The 26,034-nt window shown below is 44.3% G+C and overlaps 1 protein-coding gene across 4 annotated transcripts in view; it reads right to left on the minus strand.

The window, feature by feature from the left end:
• The window catches only part of LOC118311462 (netrin-G1-like), a 76,534-nt gene extending 50,819 nt beyond the window's left edge, over positions 1-25,715 (minus strand). The window contains exon 1 of one of the 4 annotated variants that reach the window (XM_035635362.2): positions 25,603-25,715. The gene's annotated coding sequence lies outside the window, so the exon portion shown is untranslated. Of the gene's footprint in view, positions 1-1,582; positions 2,238-2,626; positions 3,079-25,602 lie in introns of those variants that run through there. The other 3 variants (XM_035635361.2, XM_035635363.2, XM_035635360.2) reach the window with 3 other exon arrangements.
• Positions 25,716-26,034: the final 319 nt, after the last annotated feature.

Genomic DNA, 26,034 nt, shown 5'->3' on the forward strand with positions numbered 1-26,034 from the left:
GCAGGGGCCAATGTGGAGGGCGGCTGTCCGTGGTGCCGAAACACAGGGTGTCAAATCTGCCATTTTGCTCCACACTGATTGTAATGTACATTGCATTAGTGTTTTTCGGATTAATAAAACACAAACAGACAAATAGACAGAGAGTGATGCTCCCATTGTGATGTGTCCTGCAACAGTTGCTTTGTCCTCGTCTCGTCTTTCTGTGTTGAGCACCTGGCCGGGATTTTGGATTTGCACGCGTACAATACGCCGCCCTCGTTGTGTTTTATTGATTTTGCTGACTTCCAGCCAAAACCCCCCCCCCCCCCCCAAAAAAAACCTCCCGATCCACAGCCAGTTTCAGCAGACTGATGCTTTTGTGGCCGTGGCTGATGAGCGCAACAATAAACGGTTTAATGTTTCCAACGTTCCCTGAGCCAAGGACCAACCCTTCCACATGAGTCACAGTGGGATCAACTGGCAAACAGAAGCATGTCTGTCCTGGCACACATTTGTCTTCTGATTGTCTTTCTCTCCTTCACTCTCTCTCTCTCTGGGTCCCTCATTCAACCTCCCACAAGCCTTTTCGCTATTCCTCCTTTACTCCCCTCGTCTCTTTCTGACTACAAACCCGCCTGCTCGTGATCTGTAAGCACATAAAACATACGAATAATGTCCCAGGGCTGCACCTGTAACCCCTGAAACTGACGTCGCATTACCTCGCCTGTCTTATTTACAACAAAAGGCAGGCTGTGCTTTCCTGCTTTCCAGCAAAGAGCTTCTTCTTCTTCTTCTCCCTGAGAGGATGTGGTCGATGTGGCCACAGTGTGAGGGTCCCTCAGTGTGGAGTTCCGCCAGCCTACACCGCCTGCCACATAAATCTGCCGCCGCATGCATTATTCAAAGTTCTTCTCCTGAACGACAAACATGCAGAAAATGCAGAGCTCCGAGCAAAAAACATATTTAATATCCAGTGACGTGTAACATTCGTGCAATTTAGAAAATCCCCGGACAGAGACCAATAGGGAAAAAGTCCAACAATTCTACATTTTAAAATTGTTTAAGATGCAAAGAAATCAAACATTTGCGTCAGTTTGGATCTTTAGGAGCTCTTTGTCTGTTCTGGGTCACATTTTGCGCAGAGGCGAGGCACACCCAGATCTGACTTGTTCTGATCTGCTGCGCAACAGGTCAAAGTGACATTCTCTCATGTATTAAGCGACCAGTGCTTACATGGGGACACATTTTAAAATAACGACATGCTTTAGACAAAGGGTACACGACGCAAATACAGATTTAGAAACTCTCGCATCGCACCAGACATAAGAGTCTCCTCAGTATTGTAAAACTCCTTAAAGAGGGGAAACGGCCAAACGTTATGAATGTAAACGGCAGTGATTCATTCTGTTTCATGCATCAGCCGCTCATTCCTTATTAATCAAACCCACTTCAGACCTGATGACTGTTAACGATCCGTCCGTGAAACAAGCTCACTCTAATGACCCTGTTGTCGAGTTACAACTGTCATCATCAGCATCATGCGAGAGTGGCGATGTGCAAAAAGCAAAATCCACAATCCGACGGCTGAAAACACAATACTCACGTTTGGATGTGCTCCCGGGACGAACTGCTCATTCAACAAGTTATCTACCGAACCTGGCTGCAGAACGAGCTGTCCACCTCCGACCGACTCTTCTCTCTCTCCGATTCCCTTTGCTGATTTCCCAGCAGATGTATCAGCCAAAGCGAGGGGAGCCTGTGCGCAGAACGCGCGCATTCGCACGGAGAGCGCGAGGTTCGCTCCACACTCCACAACTTTTCCTCGAAACTTTTGGCCTTTTTTTCCCTCTAAAGCAGCATTTCAAATTCAGGCTCACGCAAACGTCCCGCCGTGTGTCCGTCCGTCTGGTGTGTGTGTGCGTGTGTGTGTGTGTGTGTGTGTGTCCGTCCACACACGCGCGCGCTGTCCTTGACTTTACGCAGCGCCAAGCTTTGGCGCAGCATTCACCGGAATGGCGCACGCGGCAAATGTACTTCGAGTGGCCGTCAAGGGGGTCTCAGACTCACTGAGGTCCATCGGCGCGTATTATAAACGCACCCGGCGGAGCAACTCGTGGGGACGTTTTGGATACTCAGCTCCGCCGAGTTGTGGACGGAGGAGAGAGAAGATAAGAGATCTCCCACTTAAACGGAGCCAGTGTCCAGTTGCATATGAGCGCTCCGCCGGGTCCTAAAGATACAAACTGACTGGCTGGTAAATCTCAGCATCGGTCTTTTCTTTTTCTTTTTTTTCTTTTTTCTTTACACGGCTGTAGAGTTCCAGTTACTGTGCCGACACATTTAGTTTGAGACCGATTTATTCTAAGAGGAGCCAGTGTGCGATTGGAGCAAATGCTTTTTCTTCTTCTCCCCCACTGAGGCTGATATTGTGCATAGAATGCAGCTCATCTCGAGAATAAACGAAGTGATTTATTTGCACTGGGGGCTTCCTGAATATATATATATATATATATATATGTATATATGGGGTCCTGCAGACACAGATTATTACCAGTGCACCGCTTCAGGAGTCAATGCTTTGGGAAAACAAACAAACAAACAAACAACAACAACAACAACAACAACAACAACAACAAAAAGATCCTACCTTTCGTCTAAGTATGTTGGAGATAGGAGCTGCGCTTGCGGGGGGAGGGGGTGGGGGGTGAAGGGGAAATTAAAAGAAGGGGGGAGTGAAATATTCGGCGGAAAAAAACCCAACAACTTAAAGGCAGAAACTGGCAGGGACAACTCGCGGATCCACCCGGTGCGTTGTGCCGGGCTCCCTGGGCGAGCGGTCGCAGATGTCCCCCGTCTCTCCACTGCAGGGTGCCGAGCAGCGCGGCGCACCGGCGCGCTGACAGGTCGCTTTCAACACGCGTTTTAATTGCGCTGTGGTGACAAGTGGTGCGGATGGCGCGATGGGAGCGCGCAGGGGCGCGCCCGGCTGAAGGTCACCGCGCCGACCGGGCGCGCACCGTGCATCCCATGTCGACGCAGCACAATGCTCAACAAGAACCGAGTTGCACAGTTAGGAACTCGAGCCCCTCCGTCTTCGTTCAGATCTCCATGGGCGTGTGCTTTCTTCTCTTTCTTCTCGCTCTTGTTGCTTGTTTGCGAATCGTTTCAGGGGCAATTGCAAAAGGCGCACACTGCTCTGCAAAGCAGCTCGGGCTTTCCTCCTCACACTAAAACAGCCTTTTACGCCTCTCTTGTGAAATCTACTCGTTTTTCAGCTGCTGCACCCCCGTGGGCAACTTTCATCACTGTGATGCTCCAGTGGGTTTTCAGTGAAGTAAGAAAAACATGTTAAACGTTAGAATGACCTCTTCTGAACGCACTTCCTAACAGTTGATGGTGATGTATGCAATTTGTTGCAGTAAAAAACTGGGTCCCTTCCATGTGCCTCTTTCCGTCCCTCCTTAAACCCACCGTTTGTTCTCCAATTGAATGTCACAATTTAACAAGTAAACCCATTTGGAATGAACCATCTTTTTCTGAAAGGGTCATTTTGACCTTCTGTGTTTCCCCTCATTCTATCCCTTACTTGCAGGAAAAATATATCAGCACAATAAAAAGTCTCTTTTCCAGTCGTCTCTCTTCATCACTCGCTTTGCAGAAAGCAAACTGGGCAGCTTAATGTTTCAAATTCCCCCAAATAGCAGCTCAGCCGGTATTGATTTCTGGGCAAATTAATATGCAACGAAAGACCCGTCATCCCATTAGAAAAAGTGACAATGCCATTTCTGTTCCGATAAAGGCAGAAAAAGTGACAATGCCATTTCTGTTCCGATAAAGGCAGATTTTGGTCGGGAACGGAGCTGAATGACAACAAGTCTCTCATCCCCACGGAGGTAAGTGGCTCACATTGTATCAGAGGGTTCAGCCTTTGCTCGGAGCGACTGCTGCTCTTGACATTTCCATTAAATCATTCCTCCTGGAAATACCATACCACCCTGACAGTCACATCCATGACTGCGCTCGCTCATTTAGATTCTAATAGATAGATAGATAGATACTTTTCCAATACAGGGATTTATGAAACAGTAATACTACAACAGAACGGTTCAAACTCGACAAAAGACAATTAGAAACAATTGCAAAGTCACCTTTGCATCAATTTGATCTCCTTTTCAGTGATAAGGTGAGTCGGAGAAAAAGAGTCTACTCACGTTCTGTGACGTAGAAAGCACTGCAGATGTCTGAGCGACATGCTAACATCAGCCTGCTACCGTGGCACAATGACAAAGCTAAAAATAATGTGGTGTTGAGCAGGTATAACGTTCCGAGCTCCAACACAAGATACAGCTGAAGGGAGTGTTTTTGCTTTTGCAGGTATGTGGTCATAAATTCGCAGGACTGAAAGTTCAGAGGTTATTACATTCCATGCAAAGGTTGCACCAAATCAATGTGAATCCATGGAGAAGTTGTGGATGCACTTCACTTAAAACCAGAAATATATATATATATATATAATTTTTTTTTTAAGATGGAGGACCACATGTGTATTCATGAAATGTTATTTCAATCTTTCTCGTGGTTGTTGAGTTATTTCAGTCTGAGCCAAAAAAGTTCCACCGACCGCTCCTCCTGTTTCTCTTGATTGCATAAACAGCAGTGCACCGCAGATATTAGAGCATAGTTCATTGACTACTGAGGTTTGCCAAACTACAGTAGTTCAGGCTTGTGGGAGTAAAACATGCTGCAGGAGACTCGTCTCCCGACTCTCCGCCGAGCCCCCTCCGGTCAAAGGCTGCGGGGTCGGCAGAATGAATCCACAAAGCCCGCTTGAAATCACATCAGAGTGTCAGGAATCCCTCCGTATAGCTGTTCCTCGAATTCTCAGCAGAACACTTCAGCGTACAACGAGGATACAGAGGCGGGGCCTGCCCTCTCACCCTCTGCATGTCCTCTCCCTCGGTGCCTCCGAGAGCCCAGGTTGACAGAGATGGAGGGCTTGCCGTTTGATTTCGCTCCCAGGGGTCTATTGATAGTTTCGAAGTGGAGTCCACCCGCCACTGCTTTAATCATCCGTGACCCCACCTGCACGTTGGAAGACCACAGAGGTAGACGGGATCAGCAGCCCTCTACGTGTGAAGGCAGTCAAGAGAAAGAGGAAAAAGCAGGAGGGACAGATGTAGAGAGAGGATAAAGAAACATGCAGACGTGCAGAGATAAGACGGGGGGGGGGGGGGGGGGGGGGGGAGAATCCATCCGTCGAGCCACTTTCAGACAGCGATGCCATCAAACCTTGTGTGGATTGTGGTTTCTCACACTTTTTTTCCTTCCACATGACACTTTTCTGTCTGGTTTAAATGTATTATTAGTGCATTTGATCAGGTCTTTCTCCAGAGGTGGAGCGGAGTGAATCAGCATGCAGGCACTACTTGGCAAATTAATTCAATTTATTCCAAAGTCTTTCTTAAGGCCAAGGTTGTAATTATGGCATGCAATTAGTGGGGATATAAATATTAGATAACTTCCCAATTAGCTGTCAAAGTTACCCTAAAAGTTGTTTTTATTGTTGATTTACATAAAGATCTCCAGATTGCTCCTGGCTTTAATTAAAGCGGAATCCACACGGCACAACAAACATCACTCAGCCCATTGTTGAGATGGGGGTGAGCTGATTGTGTCACCAAAAGAGGCCTGCCGATAATTGGACTGAAAAATCATCTTTAAAGTGACAATCTGTGTGGCGGCATACGACAGCGTATCCTTTCACCCAGTGAGACATACAGTATATTGAGGTGGGTTTTCCCCCCACATATAAACGTCTGTGTGTGTACAAGGGATATGTCACACTTTTCCGGAGAGCATGCCAAAGCCACCGCAGTGCAGCTCAGAGGTGGAAGTGATCAGGGCAAGGAAGGAGATGGGAGAGTCAGGAAACACACTCTGGAACGAGTCCATGCACTGCGGTGTGTCCGTGGGTGAGCTGTGCTGGGGAAAGCAATGCTCATCTAGGACATTTAAATGCGTAAACATCCTTGTTTACGTCTGCGGTGAAATGGAACACAAGAAACTTGCTGAACTGGCCATTGGGCGTATACAGGGGAAAGTCCCAGTGGGATTTTTTACCGTCCCTCTCTTTGTGCCTGTCAATCGGGGTGTGCATGACAGCATGCACTGTGTATGTACTGTACCAGGACTGGGCCCACTGACCAATCACAACTAAGCTTCAACCTCACCAACCCCAACCGAAATGACAATACTGAAATCGGCACATTTGTTGGCTCGACGATATCCAGCAGCTGCTTCCGCTTCTGGTACAACACATGATGCCAGCGGGACAGATACTTCCCTGGCTACTGATTCTTTGGGCAAAACAAAGCGACAAGCTTTTCCTTAATTAACGTTGCTGCCACCACCTCCTCCGCGCCCTACTAAAAAGTGTGTTGTGGACTGTAATTTGTCGGCAAAAGTATGAAAGACTTGTGCCACCATGTCTCGAGCTGCTGCCTGAAAGGGTCAAGTTACACTCTCCATTGCAAACAGCGTAGCCCAGGAACATGAACATACCCTTTTTGCTGAACAACTGAAGAGAGGTGAAATGGCAGTTTCGTTTGATTGACAGGCTAACACTGAGCCGCTGCGGGGGCAACTGTCTCTCCAAAAGTAGACGTTACCCATTGAAACCCAATTGTTTCCTGTCGAAAAAATAATAACCTTTTTGTACTTTTTATTCCTCTGTCATTACCACTATCTCTCTAAATCTTTTCGCGGACGGTTGTTTCAGAATGTGCTGCGCCACTAGACCTTCGTTCGAGGCCTGTGCAGAACCTCTTCGCCACACAATTCACAAAATTTGGGCACACAATGTAACACTTTGAGCAAAATTGCAAAAAAATATTGTATGAACAAAAAAATTGATCAAACAATGACTGGAAGGTCATGGTATTAATGCACTTAAGGGGCCACCAGACACGGGTCACAGAGCTCACAACATTTCCAGTGGATACACACCAGCCCCCATGAAAACAATTCATTAACAACAGTGGTAATTTGAAGACATGCTAATATGGAATATTGAGTTTATTATTTACTACAGAAGGATTTTTAAAAGACTTATTGGGTTTGAATGATTTTAGTTGTGCACCTCAAGTGGAATTACTTTTTAGGTTGACGGATGCATAGATCGAGAGAACATTTCGACAGATAAGACTGTCATCTTTGCACTCCTGGAATCAAACGTCTCATTGTGTGGGAGGCACCTATCCTTCCTTTGCCAGGTACGCGAGCAAGCGGGTGGCACCTCGGCTGCACCGAAACCAGGGCATACAAGCAGCTGGAGCCCCCGACATCTCTTGCCTTGAGTGCGGTGGGCAACCCGCCAACCTCTCTGGGAGCTGTGCTACATTTCACAACATGATGGATGGCACGAGTCATTCTTACCCGTAACAACAAATCAGTTCATCAACAGCCCTCCTTAGTATTTGAGAGGAGATGAGAGCGTTCTTTTAGGAGCAAGGATAAAATGTAAGCGCCGTTCAGGCGATGACTGGGAACTATTTAAATGTAAACGATAGGCCAATTGACACGTTCAGATGATTTCCTGCCCCCTTTATTTTAATACACAGGTGAGATGAACCGACTAAGTACATAATTGGGGCTGTATGTGCCGTGGATAGCTCATACTTGCCACAGGCTTATTCAAATGTTCGTGGCAGGATGACCTTGAATGAAAATTGTATTCATAACGGTGAAATGAAAGCTTGAAAGTAAGACTTGAAAGTAACACTGCTGGCTTTGGAGGTGAACAATGATAATCTATGAGCTAATAGAGCGGGGCAGCCTTTGCACGGTCTTTTACCTTTCACTGTCTTTAAATTTAACAGCAATGCATTGAGTCCAATAGCTCCAATTGCTGGTTTTGATTCGCGTGCCTTCAACGCCACGCGAGCTTCCTGACATTTATTTGGCGCGGCATGCCAAAAAGTCCACATATTCCCTGAGGCTATTTTGCTGTGTCTTGACAAGGTTTAGACGTTGCATGTGGTGCAGAGGAGAGATGATTTCCGCCATTTCTGGTGGATTGACAACCCGATAAACAGTCTGCAGCCAACAGAGCGGTGGGTTTGTACAAATGGTACGAGCTGATCATTGTGTGCCAGCGTGTACGAGCAACGCTCCAATCGCTCTGTGGCCTGATCTTTGCCAGGATGACATTTGGCGAGGTTTAAAGCCTGCTTTCTGGGAAACAGCGGTGTCAGTTGGTGGAGCATATTGTAAGGTTTATTAAATCACATCTTTTTGTCAGGGGGAATAAAGAAAACAAGAAAATCAATTGGACGAATCCAGCCAAGATACAGTTTATTGGCTCAAAATTCACATCTCACAGATTTTCAGCAGTTGTGTGACCACTAGCCTACTTCCCAGAAGGCCGACTTTGATGGAATATATCCCAGAATCAATTATCTATAAATTGCATTGCAGACAACAGTATAGCTGAATACATCTTGTGAAGCTCCTCAGGAGACGGCCGACAGAGTGTAACCAACCAGCGCTGGGCGCGCGTGAGCACAGACGAACGTTGCCGTCGTCATTAATTTAAATTTCAAGCAGCCTTCTCATTATTCTTCGTTCGTTACTAAATGCATCTCTCCGTTTCACAGGCAGCGTCGCGTGCCCGTTGTCCCGCAAACATGAAACTATTAATTAATGGGAGTTTTCTTCTGCGCTGCCTTATTAATCACCCGACTATCAATTAAGCCCACACAGTCGGCGTTGAGCGTGTTACCCTCATATATCATGCTATTTGTGTCTGTCATGTTCTGAGCGGTTCATTATTTCCAACATGGACCATTGGCAGCCAACAAGGTGCTCATTGACCTCTAGCTAATCTACTTTTGATTGAGGGCGACATATTTTCCGATGGTGGACACTGCTGGAGAGGTGCCCATAGAGGGTATTGACTCAGTAGGTTGGCATTCGCTGTACAATAAAAAAAAAAACGCTATTTGTGATTCGTGAGCGCAAACGGTCGCTTAAGCATTCACTCACCCGTGTCTAATCTACTTTTCAGTGAGGTTGACTTTTTGGGAGGGTAAGAAAAACCCACAGGGACTCTTGCTGCTCACAAACTGAACTCGGTTGCTAATGCTGCAGAGCTACCAGGAGGAAAGAGATCCCATCTTCAAAAACCCCAGTCAGCTCAAGGAATAACACATTTCCTGCTTTCACCTTCTCCCCTAAACTGTCAGTATAGGGTCATACTACCCCCCTCTTCCTCGCGTCCTCTTGTGTTTTTCCCTGCTCCCCTTCTGTTTCCTGTCCATCCCCTCTCAGTTGTCAGCCTTTGTGTGTGCGTTTGTGCTGCTGGGCGAGGCTCAACTTGTGGAACATCGGCTCGTCAACTCCTCAACCCGCTGCAGTATTTAAGCCCCCCGGGCCCATTAATCCAGACTTCACCAGATTGTACAGTCAAACATTGTGGTAGCCCTGCGGCCACGTATCCAGGATTTGATGATTTACCTGTTTGCCTCGTAAATCCCCGTTTGCTTTTGCCTCCAGTTCGAAAAACAACTCGACTCAGTTTCCTGCCGCGTCCATTTTCATTCTCCTCAGCCACTTAGGTTGGGACTCCTTGAAGAATCATTGAATTGACTCTACGTTGTTTTACATGAACCTCTTAAATCTTCCTCTGCCTCCAATTCTCTTATCACCACTCGAGTCCAAACAATTCTAGTCCAACAGCTCTCCTCTCACTTTGAAATTACAACAGTCAGAAAATTGGCTCACGGCTGTTTCAGATATTTATATCCTGCACCAACTTTTTGCCTCCGAACATGGCAAGACATTATTTACAAATGAATCACAGCTTCTGCGTCCAGACAACCTTAGCTGTCAGGGCAATTATCTGGCAACCTTATCTGAGTTTGAGTTGACGTCTTCAAAGGCTCCTAGGAATCCTCCCTGATTTGAGGACATGAATTACATATCTGATGCACAGGATTCATCTGATAATGCACACTAGGTCTACTTGACTGGTGTTCTTCAACTTTCAGCTGATCAGTGCAGAGAGACGTCGATAAAATCAAAATGTTTCTAGACGTGAAAATGTTTTAATTCCCACTCCTACCCGTCTCTATACTACATCTATCTGTACCATTTTCTATAAAGGCACTTTTAATGGTGTTAATCATTTTCTTTTCTTTTTTGGGGGTCCATACTTAAAATTATAGACCAGTTATTGTATATTCACAGAGACGGGCTGCATTTATTCCAAATCACATTCAGTAACATTTTATTAACATTTACTTAGCTGACGCTTTTGGACTGCAGACTTTTGTATGAACTTCTTATAAAAGCTGCATTCGCCATCGAAATTGCAGATGACTGCCTAACTTCAGCAAATGACTTGTTAGAAAGTGAGAAACCTGTGACCCTCGATTAATGACTCTATTAGCATTTAAAACCGGTTTATTGGATGGCTACACTCATCACCCTTCAATAAGGACTTACTAACGCGTTCAACTGCAGACTATTAGAAATTGGGAAACATGCTTATATTTATCAATAGATTATCAACATATATTACAACATCTTTCAGCCATCCATCGGTATGTTGCACTGAGGCAGCAGTTGGTTTATCATCACTCCCAGGATTAAGATGCATTCACATTCCTCCAGCTGAGATATTTCATCAGAAACTCTGGTGATTAAAAGCAGAGGGGAAGTTTTCGATTGTTGGAACGTCTCAGCCACCTTCTTTTTTTTTTGAGAGCATTGCTTGAGCTGACTTTAATGTGGAAGATAACTGTCATCCCAGATTTTTTCCTACCAATCTTATCTCCTTCCCAAAAAATGATATTTTGGGAGATAGAGCTACTGTATTTTACAGGCTCACGTATTCACCCATCGACTTCTCTGTTCTCGCTCTATACTACCCCTGGTATGTATGGTACTTTTTATCTATTCCACCCACACAAGCAAATACATGTGCCCACAAGCGTGCTGACGACACACACACAAACACCATTCCAACAAGAACACACAGCGCTCAACAACGGAGGCGTCCTCATCAAACGTTTCCTGTTGTTTTGTCATTCAGGTTCGCCGTGCTCCTTGAAGTAACCTCTCCTGTTCGGAGAATCTGCAATGCAGCCTCCCTTCATTTAGGTGTTTGTTGGGTGGGCAGGGGCGGAGGCTGCATTATTTATGATGAGGCGAACCGGCGGCAAGTGATAGGCACCAAACAGACACGAGAGCAGCCCCTCATACCAGAGCAAAGCAATCAAACACAGCCCCAAAGCATTAAGTGACGTCTCATGACACCTCTTTCATTTCCAACACAAAACACTGCATCCTCCCCTGCTGAGAGCGCCGGAGAGGACAAGAATCGAGAAGCTTCAGGATTGGGAGTCCTAAGGGAGTGTGCTGGCATGTCCCCCCCCCACAAATGTTGGTGGAAAAGAGTTGGAGTTGATTTGTCAGAAAAGACGGGCGAATGCGTAGGAATCATGATAAACATTTCCCCAGATGAACAAGGACACCTCTATCTCCTCCCCTCGTCTGCAGGAAGCACGGTTTTCCACAGAAACAAAACGTCACATCAGTGCTGAAATAGGCAGCTGTCCCTCGGCTGTGGACGGATCTAATGAATTCATATTGCAATGCAAATAGCAGCTGTCCATTATCATCCGCGACTGGATCCTCTTTGTTTGTCGGGGTTTACATTAATCCCAGAATCCGGAGAGTGGCTGACAGACAGCGACTCACTCGTGATGTTCATGTTATGGAAAATGAATAACGCATGAATGCAAAGTGTCTGGGTGCAGACCAGGCTTTGTGGTGACGAGAGGGATGGGCTGAGGGATGAGCTGGGTGGCTGGGCGGGCGGGCAGGGAGTGTTGTGGGATGCAGGGCGGCGTGGAGGCCACAAGGTCCACAGGCCAGGTCTGCTGAGAAATCCTTCCTCAGTATGCAGCGCAGGTATCCAGTGAAACCTCTTAAATATTAAACGCCAACCACCTGCAGTTTTTCTCTCCTTCTATTCAATAATGGAGAGCAGCGATCGAAGCTGTGATATTTCTGTGTGCGCGCGAGAGTGATGGTTGCGTACCAGTGAATGGCATCAAACATGTGAACAAAACACCACAAAAATCATAAACAGCCAATTGTGTCTTTGTGTTTACCAGGCCATATATTTTGATGGTTAAATATTGAACACAATTTGGACTTCTACTGAGTGTCCCTGAGTTTCCCTACTGTCAAGAACGCCTCCTCGAGGAACTGGCTGGCAAAAAAAATAAAAAAAATCTTTTGATGGCTACAATATGAATAGAATTTGAATTTCTAAAAATCCCTCCTGGAGACATGGTCACTGTGCAGCAACGGTCCCTTTTGTGTATATATTTGACTTAATTAGATAACCACAGACTTTGCATTTGACAGGAGACGGTTTGTGATCTTTTCATTCCCCGAATTGACTCTCAATCCCCAAAATGGATTTGGGTTTTTCTCTTAAGGCCCAGTGTTGGCCTCATTTTCTGATCAAAAGAGTTCTCTGTTCCTTTCTGGGACAGATGTGGGGATTAAATGGCTATCTTTGATGACTCACTTAGCAAAATTACAACCCTGTCTCCAAAGATTACCCTCTCCACTGTTTCCCTTTTACCCAATTTTTTTAAGGTTTGGTCTGTTAAAAGACTTCATTTCTAGATGACAATTCTTTTTTTCCTGGATGTTTTTTTTTTTTACATAGTCATTATGTTTCAATTACACAGTGACATCTAGGAAAAATGTACCTCCAGTTCCTAAAAATATATTCCTATCAGCAACAGTATGTTCATAGACCTATGCTGGTTGTATCTCTCTATAACGAATTATGAAAACTAAACATGCCACAGCAAAATTACCCCTTGATGGTAGCTTCAAATATTTATGAAGTCCAAAGGATTCCAGATGCAGACTTTCAGTTGGAACAGATTTCTTTTACTTTTCAAAAGGAAAAAATGGACAAAACTTAAAATCTAAATTTAAAAGAATAATTTGCCTATTCCCCCTCCCCCCGAATGTTTTCATTCACTTCCTTGTTAAGACGAGACGAGAACATCAAAACCTCTTTCATATACTGTATGTGCCTAAAATATGGAGCTGGAGCCGGGAGGTGATGATAGTGATTGATGCAACTGAAACAGTGATTACCATTTAAATGAATGTCAAAGACGTACGGCAGTGTACTGTACCCGTGGTGAAGCTGTGAACAATGAATATATTGTGTGTAACACAGCTCCACTCTCATGGACAACGGGGGAGGGGACTTTTTCTAATATTGCGGGGAGTCTTACCTCTCACCCAGGCAACAGGTATGAATATCACATTACACAATAAGTGAGTGCTTACAAGGACAGCAAATGGAGGATTCTATTTATCTAAAAAGAATTTGTTTTTGTTTTTTCACTCAGGCATTGATTAGCTTTGAACTCCAGGGTCAAGGCTTGTGTATGTTTTTGTGAGTATGTTACGTGTTCCTTGGTGACAAACTTAAATCAAACCAAAACAAAAATGAATGATATTCAAGCAAAAGCACAAAAAATGTAACTTCACTGTATGTAGTAATACGTTAGCGAAACTCAAATTCAAGGCAACTTCCTGCACTAGATTTTTTGTTTTGTTTCTGTCTGGTCTATGGAGAGCAACTGTACTATTTTGTGTTTGCTGCCGAAATCCTTACAGGCCAGCAGACCAACACCCTTGACACGATGACAACAGCCTGAATTCACAGGTTGGAACCACCTTCTCCCAACGGTACATTACATCTTTCTAAAAGAAAAGGCAACAATATCCACTTTAATGGCGCAGTTCATCAATTTCTCCGCAAACGGTGTCATCCCAGATGTGCACTTTAAAAGTTAATCCTATTTCGAGGGGCAATTGTGAACGTGGCACACCACTAATAGACTATAAACCCTCTTCTTGGGCAGAGGTGATGGTGGTAACAAGACCCAACAGGGCACTATTAAGGTGCATTTCAAATGTCGCCATCGTGTCATTGTGTCGCCTGACAGCTGTGAATGGCAGTGACAGAGAGGTCATAACGGGGAATTTCATCCGCTCTCTGATGAGGGCCAAGCTGAGACATGTGCATCTCTGTCAAGGCGATCCAGGGCTCGGCTGACAGATAACTGATAACGGGGCTTTAAAAGAAATGAGAACGAGAGCAAGTCTAGGGCATCATAATCCCTTTGGAAAGGTTTTCCATCCGTCACAAACGGTGGTGACCGGGCTTGGGTAATTTCCCCACAGGATTTACAGAGAACATTAAAAAAAGGGAGCCGTGTAATATCCCCACCTACCTCCGAGAGGATGGCAGGTAGAGAGGAGCGGCAGAGCCAGGTACGGGGGGATACGACGGTCTTCCCTTTTCATCTCACATGGAAAGCCAGGACGTATGTCTGAATGGCCTGATTGGCTTTGTAGAGGATCAGAATTTCATTACACACACGCAGACATGCATATTATGTTGTAGCAAAAATCCTGATTCCACAATGTTGCTCTGGTTGCAGCAAGGTACCAGGGCCTAACCACTCGCTTGTTGTTAATTTGGCTCTTTGGTTTTCTTTGGCAACACCAGGAGGCCCAAGGTCATGGAAATAGAGAGACAAATTTCCAGAATCACCCACAGTCCTGTTCTACCAAAGTGGATCGTCTGCCATGTCTGTCACCACCGGCACAGAGGAACCACCGCTGTTGCGGTGTTCTGGCAGCAGTCTGGACACTTTGGCTACTGTGCATGAGCAGTGACTCACTGTAGATTAACAACTGCTTCTTCCTTCCTCGTGACACAGCGATCCCATGGTCAGTTTCAGCCTGCCTCAAATGCATTCTGGGTTCTTTCTTGTTTTTGGTTAGACTTACTGGTAAGGAAGGGTTGTCGATCGATTGAGGAGTCATAGTCGAAATAATAGGACAAATCTATAAATTGAATTCCTGCACATGTCAAGCACATAGTTTATCAAAGACACAATTTCAGTCAATAACATTCATTGGGAATTAATAATAACATCTCCATACAAAAGCCAAAGGCTGCAACAACCAGCCAAAAGGAAAGCATCATCAACCATTAATAAAAACCTATTCCATGGATTAAAAAATACATATGTAAAGATCCATTAAATGCAAATCAAATGTGGGAAATATTTGGTGGCAGTGCTGAATAAAAAAGAGAAATTAAAATAAGGGGCAAATTCAATTACTAATGAAAAGCAATGCATAGGGACAATGCATAACTTGTACTCCAGTATACATACCCCAATCAGGCAATGATACGTTTAAATAATACCATTTGACAATTACATAATTTATACCATATGATCATAAATTATTTTTTCAATATATATAAGCTGTAGTTCTATAGTCCCATGGATGCAGAGATACAGAGATACAGTATAAACTTTTGAACCACAAATGGGTTCATTTTCAGACTTCTTTGTGACTTCATGAGGTCACTTATCATAAATCATATGACGGGAAGACTTTTCTGATCAATATATGCTTCAGATCGTCTGTCTAGATCTACTATTTGTGGAGCTATCTGGGAAAATGTGTTTTTCTGGACCATTGTTTTGTTGACCTTTGACAGATCACAAAAAGTAAATTATCTGGAGATACCCTCGCAAGTAATAATAAAGTTTGGTGAAAAAACGTACGCGCGGGGACACACACACTGACTGTGACTCATAGGTTTTTATCTCCACACTCAAATCAAGAAATCAACATTTTCTTTTGCATGACCAGCGCGAGAAAATTAGTTGAATGACAGAATGTCACAGCAAAGGCGATCAGCTGCAATGTTCTGGAAATTAGGGGAGCGGGCACTGACAAATCGACTGCGGGGTCAGGGGTCACTAAGGCTCATTGCCCTTGACAATCTTCTGCCTCCTACAATTGGATCCTGCATCATAAATGGTGTTGTTCCATTTATGATGGAAGAACAGAGACAGATCTGGCAAAAGGATTTGCCTGCGGGTGATATAATAAGATCATTTCGTGCTCCAGACATTTCCCAGGCAGTTCCCTTTTCATATGTGGATTGGTGATATACAAAAAAAGAAGCAACAGACACCCTTTTCGCCATACTCTGCAAGTTCCATGTCACTATGACATGGTATGGGTTTATTCCAGGGCTGTGTAATTTCTTGGTAACTTGGTAAGTTAAATATTCTGTCATTTTCCCCCCCAAAAAACTTTGTATGGGTCTGAACTATGCTGTCCTCATTCGTTAACTACAGTAGGCTTGTTTTGTAAGAAATCCATAGTCCATAGTTAGCACAAGGAGTCGACCCGGTCTGTCTAGGTGCACGTGAGACTGTGTTTTGTGTTTTGAGGCGCTGCTGTACTTCACACACGTGCCTATTTTGCTCGCCACCACCTACTGGTTGGCAGCTGGGACACCTGGTGGGTGGCATTTGCTGCCGGAGCGAGGGTGATGTGGAAAGGGACCTGTGGACCAAGAAGAGACCTGTGGGTGTGAGAGGCAGATGCCTGGGCCTACTGTGCTGCACACTGTATCAAACCATTGTCTGATATACTGTTTGTTTCCACCACCTTTGCCGAGAGGCAAAACTACGTGGGAAGTGGCATATCACCCTGATGGGTGGTGTGTGTCAGGTACAGTATGCTCTGCTGGGGGGTTGCTGGGGTTGTTAGACCTGTGGGTATGAAAGACTGGCAGTTTTTGTCTGATGAGATGCAGCGCGCTGATACCAGCTCTGTGTCAGCAGGGCTGTCAAGTTTCCGCACAGCAAAAGGAGGATATGATATTTCTGGTCAACTTCCTGTGTCGTGACAGATATCGAGTTATGTGCTTTAAGCAAAAACATTGGTTGTCTTCTTGTCCTCTGACGAGCAACTCTCTGGATCTGCAGTTTGCTTAGGAGAGGAACTCCCCTGTAGCTCAAAACCCCCCCCCAAAAAACCAAGAACAGGCGCATAAAATACTGTTGACAGGAACCACACACAGTCAACTGTCACTCTTGTTATTATAAACTTTTAAACTATAAAAGTGTATGGAGTCTATGGAATGAGCAGGGAAGGCCAAGGCAAGGCACTGATGTGCAGCCTGTATTTGTTGAACTGGGAGAAGAAGAAAAAACTTGGGAAAGCAACTGTCATTAGAGCGGTTGGGTGCAATCCTGTACAATCCTTGTATTCAGAAAAATCTATACATCTACATGTCGTCTGTGATCTAGAGCAGAAGATCCTTGAACCTGAGGCTCACAGCTTACTTCAGATCTGAGGGACTACAAGATGATTATCCCCTGTAGTTGTTGCTGTGATTTTCTGGTTAATACCTTGTTTGGCATCAATTATGTATTTAAAGGAAACTAGGAATAAAAGAGTGGCTGCCTCATGAGTACTTACAAAGTTGGACTCTGTGTCCGAATTACAGCATAATTGCACTATTATGCATGTGTGCAAACAGAATAATTATTGTGCATTGTAACCCAAATTCTAGAGGCAGATCCCCCTGAAAGCCCTCAGCTCTCCTGCCTTCCCACTACTCCACTCGCTAATGACAAACTAGAGAGCGCGAGACTCGTGTACCGAGCGAGTTCCCATATGTTTGAGATGTCAAGATGTAAATTGGCACTGAAAAGTGAAAAATCAAGAAGATGAATCGACAGAGAAACATCGTACGGGTCCATCTGTGAGCCAAGATGTCAAACTGTAGCCATCAGTCTTTCTGTGTTTTCCTTGTATTAGCATGTGTTTTCACTGTATCTACTGTTTTTTTTTACACCACTCTCAGAAGTATACATATTCTGTCAAGCGGAAACTCATTGGTGTGAACATGTGTGTGTGTTGGCCTTGTGATGAACTGGCAGCCTGCCCTGGATCTCTCTGTTTTCTGCCCAATGTATACTGTCATATGCTCAGGCCTCTGGACCCCTGGAAAGGTTACAGAGTTTGATGGAATCAGATGTTCCCCATATATTATTTATTTTGCAGTCAGAACGTATGGGGCACTATTTTAAGGTTCTAATACAAACTATGAAACAAGTCCTCGTTGTTTAAACTGATCAAACACAGTCTTTCAGCCACTTTCGGTCTTACCTGTTCACTTTTCCTTTTCTCAGCTAAACAGGTAAATATGGCTCTGAATAGTAATGAGAGCAACGGTGCATGGCCTTGAAATTATGCCTGTCTGATGCGCACCCTTGAGACACAGTTGAACAGTTCAGCGCTGAACCAGAGCAGAGCAGTGTGAATGAATATGCACTTGGACTGGGTGAGTGGGAACCATAACCCCCTCAGCCGGGCTGTCTGACAGCCTCCTGCTGTTCACCACTTGACTCGTGGCAGCTTACAAAGTTTTTGTTTTGATTATGTTTTGTCGGATCACAAGCTGAGCCAAATGAACAACAAAACTTTCTCCAACCCCCCCCCCCCCCCCCCGAAGAAGTTCTAGAAGTGGTTAATCTTCCGTTACCGCTTTGTTATTGGGACAACTGACAGCGAATCTAGTTGTATCTACTCTAGTGAAAGTGTTTGGATATCTTTATTTAAATTTGACTAACCCGTTTCTTCTCATCGGTGATCAGTAGGAGCCAGAGCCTAGCTAGATGTTAATGCAGCCATCAAAGGGGTAGTGATTTAAAAAGGAAATTCAAGTCTAGTACAAATTTATTGAGTATACATATCTCCCTGGTTGGATTTTTTTGTACTAACCTAATATGAAAAGCCTTTTAATTGTGCTTCTATAGTGGGACATATTTCTAAGTAAAACAGAATATTTATATTTGATTTGATTACTTGAAGATATAATTGTAAACTCAGTCCCTTTTTGAAGTCTTCAACATGTCAAGGTTTAATCAAATAGAAGTCTGATCAAATTTGTAAAGATGCTTCACCTCATGAATATTTTTTTTTTCAATTTACTGTGTCGTTCCAGCACATTTGTTCACGTTCTGCATGAAACATCTATTGTGAAGTGGCTGCCTTCATTGGCCACCACCTTTATCACTATCGTAGAAATGAAGCCCTCGCAGTGAAGAGGAAGTTGACTAACTGTAGTGCACTGCACTGTACGGCCTGTCACAATGAACAGAGGCTCAGTGGAGCGAGAGGAGAGCGGACCAGAGGGGATGTGGAGGGGAGAACTGGGGCTAAGTGTTATGCGAAGGCAGGCGGTGACCTCGTGGGAAAGGTACACACCATCTCAGTTCATGAATTGGCTCCAGATGGGAACTGGCAAGTGGGAAAAGCGGAAGAGAATTGTATCGACAAGCTATGCCTGGGCAGGCCCAGAGCAAGGCCATTAGCCATGTTGCCGGGTCACCTGGGAAAGCTCCGTCAGTCTGAGATTTCACTTCGGCTGAGTGTTGATGGGGGCTCTCTCCGGCCATCCTGCGCAGCAGCCAAACACTGAGGCAGAATTCCAATCAAGGCTCTGATGAGAAACGCACAGCAAAACTCAAGTAATAAATACCTCTAATGTCGGCAAAGGATTGGGATAATGGTCCCTGTGCTTGTCTCCTTTGTTTTAATGAGGTTATTACGAGATCCTATTACTCAAATGACTTGTTCCGTCTTTCCTTATGTTGTACTAATTCACAGCGTCTATTGTTGGTACCTGGAAAGTTAGGAGGCTATTATCACCAGAGGACTCAGCAGGAATGCAGCTTAACTTTGTGATTTACCCTCTTGCTGTCTTTAAGGGGAAAGGAGACTCTAATGGCTACATAAAAGGCATTACTGATTTGAATTTTAGATGGTTTGATCTGAACTCCTACAAAAGAAGGAAGTGAGCAAAGAAAAGACAAAAAAGAAAAGAAAAGAAAATTACAGATAATGCTTCATGCAACAGGGGGAAAACTCTTCTATACAAAAGTACCCCTTTTTGACCAAAGTGGACCAAATGCAAGTGCTGGTTTAGGGTGTTTCACCTGAAGAACCAGTTTGCTTTTCCACAAGCTAGAGCAGCCATAGAGCCACGTCATTATGTCACTGTATACTGTTTTCACTGTCTCTGATTTCCCAGCAACACAGAATCCAAGCACAACATCAACAATAGCGGACTACAGTGTCTTCGTTCAAAAGTTGCTCCTGGCTTTGAAAGCCTACATTGGCATTCAAACTTGACAGGTTCAAAGCATTTGTGCTGCTCATCATGATTGCTATGGAGGGATTGCTTCAATTATGGAAATAGTGGTCACAACAGCAAAACATCAAATCACGATAATCACGCCCCCAGCCCCTGATGTACTGTAAATGGTTCTTTCTTCTAGACCAGCAAAGAGCTGGTGCCACTCTGGAACCAATTTCTCTGGCCGAGAGCCAGTTTGCCGGCTGTCGAAAACACAAACAACTGGTTTGAGATTAGGCCCTGGCCCTGAACTGGCCCTTGAACTGCCTTGGTGGAAAAGAGGTAAAGGACACCATAAAGTAAGCACTGCTAAATCAGTTCAATGAGACAAGGTGTAATAAAATTGGTAAAGAATGGAACCAGAAGTACAGAGTAAGTTCAAGATAGGCATGTTAGGGTGCTTGAGGTGTTTGGAGAGACTTATCTTCAGGAACACATCTTTCCTCTTGAAGATAGAGTGATTCCCCTGCTCTGTATTTGATAGCTTGTTCCACCATTGGAGAACCACAAACAAATGAGAGCAGAAACTGCTAGAGAACGTTCCGTTGAGGAACGTACGTTGGCACTAGCGACCCGAATTTGATTTGGCATGGGTAATCAGTGGAGGTTAATGAGCAGCGGAGCCACATGTGCCGTTTAAGGCTCATCACAGACCAGACACGCCGTCACATTTTGGACCATCTGTCTGGGTTTCACTGAACATGAAGGGAGGCCCGCCATAACCTTGGCCTGTACCAGGAGTTGGGTGGCATACTGAGTAAGACCTTCAGTAAGGCCTCAAGCAGAAGGACCTGAAGACAGATACGAGAAGAGAAGGATTGCTGGTCATCAAACATAATACCCAGGTTTCTTACGACCTTAGTTTTGGTGAGAAATCAAGGGGAGATTTGATATTGTGATCAAGAGAATGATTGGCCATGATGATGAAGAGTTCAGTGTGAGAGAAGTTTAGTTGAAGGTGACGTGTCTTCATCCGTGTGGAAAGACAAGAAACAAAGATGTATTTTGTGTGTAACACGTCCACACCCATACTTAAAGCTTGGCCCCACAGGGAAACAAAAACAGGGTTTAACAAGATGTTACAGGCCATCGCCATGTTGTAAAGTGAACATCTGACTGCAGTCCCCACTTTTTGACAGTGGTGACAGACTGTGATGTGGAGCTTGCCTCGCAGTGCTGAGAGAGGCATTTATTCTGATCAGCTCCACTTGGAGCAGGATATCTGGAGTGAGCACTGTCAAAACCCTCCGTAGTCCTCATCTCCGCCGGAGACAACTCGTGCCAAAGTACATCAGTCAGAGACAGGCCCCGATACCTCTGTCGCCACCAGAGAAAATTTGGTGTGTGTGTGAATGCATAAAAAACGTTTGCAGACACATCCGGGTAGACAAGCCTCAATCAATTTTTAATAAAACCCACCATGCTGTGAGTCTTGATATGAATAACAGAGGGTTGGGTATGAAATAAATGTTTTAGAGAACTTTGAAAGTATTTGTTGCATTTAAAATGGTACAGAGATTTTTGTCATATTTGAAGGTTTTTTTAAAGGTAATAGGATTGTGTGATTAATAACAACAAACAGTAAAACAAGAACCGCTCTTGCAGTGCATTTGTCTGTGTCTTGCCAACAACTCCCTATCCATCCCTCTGCCAGCATCTCTATGCATGTGTTTGTGTCTCACCTTACAGTATGTGTGTGTTTATGTGTGTGTGTGTGTGTGTGTGTGTGTGTGTGTGTGTGTGTGTGTGTGTGTGTGTGTGTGTGTGAACGTGTTCCTCCTCTGACTTGTCTATCACCACCTACAGTATGTGTTGGCGTGTGCCTGTGTGTATGCATGTGTTCGCTGTCTGACTCTATAAGCCAGGGGAGTCGAGGGAGTTGTCAGAAGGTGGTTGCCCTGGTTTCCTTCGCAAGAAAGATGAGCATCTCCTGCACAGCGCCAGAACAAAGAGGCAACCTGCTTGACTGTGGCAGAGAAAAAAAATAAACCATCAGAAAGAGCTCCAGAACCAGGTAGTATGAGCCCTAATCAACACCGCTGCCTGTTCTTTGTTGTTATGTGCCCTTACAATAAATACTGTACTGTAACTTATTAGTCCTCAACAGCCATTGTGACAGAGGATTTAAAACTCTTCCACATACTCATCTCAGCGTCTGGGAGACCGTTTGTTTGCTCTACTCCAGTATGAACTCTCTCCTCGGACGGCTGATGGATTTTTGCAGATCCAGCGCGCAGCCTCCTTGGGCCCCGCTAAACGAATTAGGGAGGCCTGAGTAGCTACATTTTTAGCTTTGTGCACTAGATGCACATTATCCTGAGCCGCGCTGAAAGCCTAAATACCTGCTGGGCCTCGCTATGGCCATTCAGCTGCCATCAAGAGCCCGCAGAGAGGTCGGGGAGGAAGAGAGACAGCGCAGGATAGAGAGAGCGCACGGGAGAGAGTGGCTGATGACAGCAAAATCAATTCATTGAATGAGTGGACAACTCTTGCACGCATTGGGTTGCACTACTGTGATCAAACAAAGTGCACATTATGTTTTAAAAAATGAGGGGGGGAAATAAACCAGCCGAGCACCTTGAGGCCCAGCGAGGATAGCGACTGCAATCACCGGCTCACATCCGTCATAGGTGTGCAGAAGCTCCCTGTTGCTTCGCTGCAGCTCAGAGAGACACAGAGGCTCCAGAAGACGCCCTCGCTTCTCCTGGCAGGAGATTCACATCCTCCATCAATAGTTTGTTTGTGTTTAGCTCTTTCACTTTATTCACAATGCCCAGGGTTCTTTGCTTTGTCATCATATGTCTGATTGGTACACTGTGTATTTACTCGTGTACTTAAATAAAGAAAAGTATACAATGATCCACATGTCTCTTCATCTGGAGAACATGATTCCTTATGTACCAGCAGTAATATTCAAGCTCGAATTCTTGTCAGTTCCCAAACACTACACCACTGCACACAAGGCCCGGCCGCAACCCTTATCAGTAACATCACTCAATTATGATATGCATTTCTATCCCCTAATAACACCCAGTTAAATCCCCGTATTGCCGAACACTACTTTGTGATCTACGCCGACCACAGTAACTCGGCTGGCTGGCTACCAGCTTCATCCACGTTCGAGATGGGACCAAATAACCAGATCACAGGTGCACCGCATCAGTCTCTGCTAGTGTCAATGGGATTACCTGTCCTTTGCAGCCCGAGCCATACCGTGGGAGGGATGGAGCAAAAGGAGCTGGGGAAATGGGTCAAGCACACTGATAAGGGCAGGTGTTCTTTTGAAGATGTCTCTACAGTCTCCGGGGGACCAAAGTACAGCGAGACATTACTACGTCAATAAATAAAGAATAAGCTTCTGTTGAAATCAGTTCAGCGGTTCAGTTCAGCTCAAGGGGTTTCTTTTCAATATGTTTGGTCAAAGGAGAAAAAGAAAGGACTAATGTAACTGCATGTCTGGGCCTTGTAATTAATGAAATTCAGAGGATGCATACTTCTAATCATGCACTCGGAAACAAACTCTTCCTCTCTTTCTGAAGTGCACAAATAGCTCAAGATAAAATGTGAATTACCACAGATATTGCGACCTTACTAGTACCATTAGAAGAAAAGAAAAAAAAACAGGTCCTAAAGGCTTTATCTGGATCAAGATAAGAGGAACTGCCGAGTTAAGATAATCATCTGGTAAAACGGATCCTGCTCGACACTGAATCTGATACTGCAGCAGCACTGAGGGAGCTGGGGAAGATGCAGTCGACATTCGCACGGCGGAGAGAATAGAAAAGAGGCTCTGTATTCATGTTGAATAAAAGTATTGGTTGACGGATAGGTCAACATTAACGGCAGTCTATTTTGATGCAACTGCCACTGCGGTCACAGTGTGGAGATTGTCACAGTGTAAAAGATCAGGTTCAAAATACACAGCTGTGATTCTAGAAACTAAGACTAAATATATACCATATATAGGGACATGTGAGCTTTTTTTAATGAACCCACTCTTTAATTGTTTCAGATCTAATAAAAGGTACAAAGTGATCCTCATTTCCACAACTACACAACGGAAGAAAAGTGCATGTGCTGGGTGGCAATGGCCGGCAATCTACATGTCTTCGTGGTAAATGGAGCTGCTGAAAAAATTATAAGAAAATAATCCTCAAAACTGTTACGTTTTAGAAAACCAAGTCCATGTGGAAACAACTGTGATTCTAAAATCACAACATGTAACATGTTTCCAGAACTCCGGAATGAGTTTGGGAATATAATGTTATAATAATTGATGAGAATATAAGGCCCCGTGTTTTAATAAAGCAGAATCTCTTAAGATTCAACCTGATGAGGTCGTCGGTAATCAGGTGGTGGAGTACAAGACACTAGTTTATGGAATGCCTCTCAGTGCACAATGATGCATTTGCATTTAAAATAAAGTAAGACTCAATTTTAAAATGACAGAAATGAACATTGTGTTGCCAATCCATTCTCAACAGCAGCAGCTGTTCTTCGTGGAGTCAGAAGCAGCTTCAGATTCCCTGATAATACCCCAATCCCTTATGTCTAACTATGATTAAACTGCCGTGAACAACAGGAATAATACATGGGATTTTGTTTTTCCTTCCCCTAAATATGCAGCATTCCTCTTTAAAATAAAAGAACAGATCTCAGGTATGGCCAGGGGGATGATGTCATTGCTATGAAAGCCAAAGTGGTCATGTCTTTCATGTTGGCAATCCCTCCATTAAATAACATGAAAGAGCAGCTAAAGAGAAAAAGAGAGCTGGTCACGCCGGATAGAAAAGACAAAGCTAATGCTTGGAACAGGATTTCAGGGACAGGTGGCAGTGTATCCCTACATTGACAATGAATCTGTCGACCCTGCTGTCGTCTTTGGGAAGTAGCTTTGACCTTGGTTATGGATTTTGCATTTGGCATCCTTTTGACTTTCCTCCAACATGAAATAGAATTCAGATACTTTGAAGTGAAGTGTCAAAACACGAGTCCCGACTTGCTGGTGAATAAGACATGACAGCGCCTCTCATGGTCAAAGCTTCTTTCTTCAAGATTTGTTTGGAAGTTCAAAACACATACTGTACTTTACAGCTCAAAAAGTGGCATGCTAGCAGATAGCATACAATTATATAGACAAATATTTTAAACATGAATATACAATATGAATGTTCTCCCTCATGTGTAACGGAAACAGCATAATTTATTGCCTAGCAAACTAAACATTACACAACAGAATTCTCCATTGGGTTCAGTGGGCATTTTCATTTTAATGTGAAGGAGCAATTGTGTCTACAACTAAAACTATTGATAGGGCGGCCGCCATTTTGTTAGCTTAATCACAGGTGGGCAAACTCCATTAGTGTGTGTGCACAGGTGAATCAGAACAATCTCTCACCTGACCAAAACCCTTTACTTTCTCCACGCACCATAATAAAGGCTCATAAAGTCCTTATTGGTGCATTGTGATGAAATGAAAACACACTACTGACCTGAGAAGTGGAGACAGGAGACGTCAGGTGCGTCGCGGTGTGTAGGCTCAGCTCACTCTGGAGGACACGCCCCCTTGTGGCGTGACTCAGCAATTACACCTTCGACAAGCTACTGTTCCTGTTCCTGTTCTTGTTCTTCTTCTTGTTCTTCTTGTTCTTCTTCTTCTTCTTCTTCTTTTCCTTATTTATGGCGGTTGGAAAACCGCTTTTTTAGGTGTGCATTACTGCCACCTTCTGAAATGGAGTGTGGATCAGAATGTTCTATTCTACTGTACGAGAAAAAAAAGAAGAAAAAACCCCACAAACAAACAAACAAAATAAATAAAACAAAAACAAAAATAAAAAAATAAATAATAACTACTTTATATTCTTCTAATAATTCCGGTCTTTTCCAAGAAAATAAATACTGCTCTATATTCCACATGCCCTGAG

Source organism: Scophthalmus maximus, chromosome 5 (genome assembly GCF_022379125.1).
Source record: "Scophthalmus maximus strain ysfricsl-2021 chromosome 5, ASM2237912v1, whole genome shotgun sequence".
NCBI lineage: Eukaryota > Metazoa > Chordata > Actinopteri > Pleuronectiformes > Scophthalmidae > Scophthalmus > Scophthalmus maximus.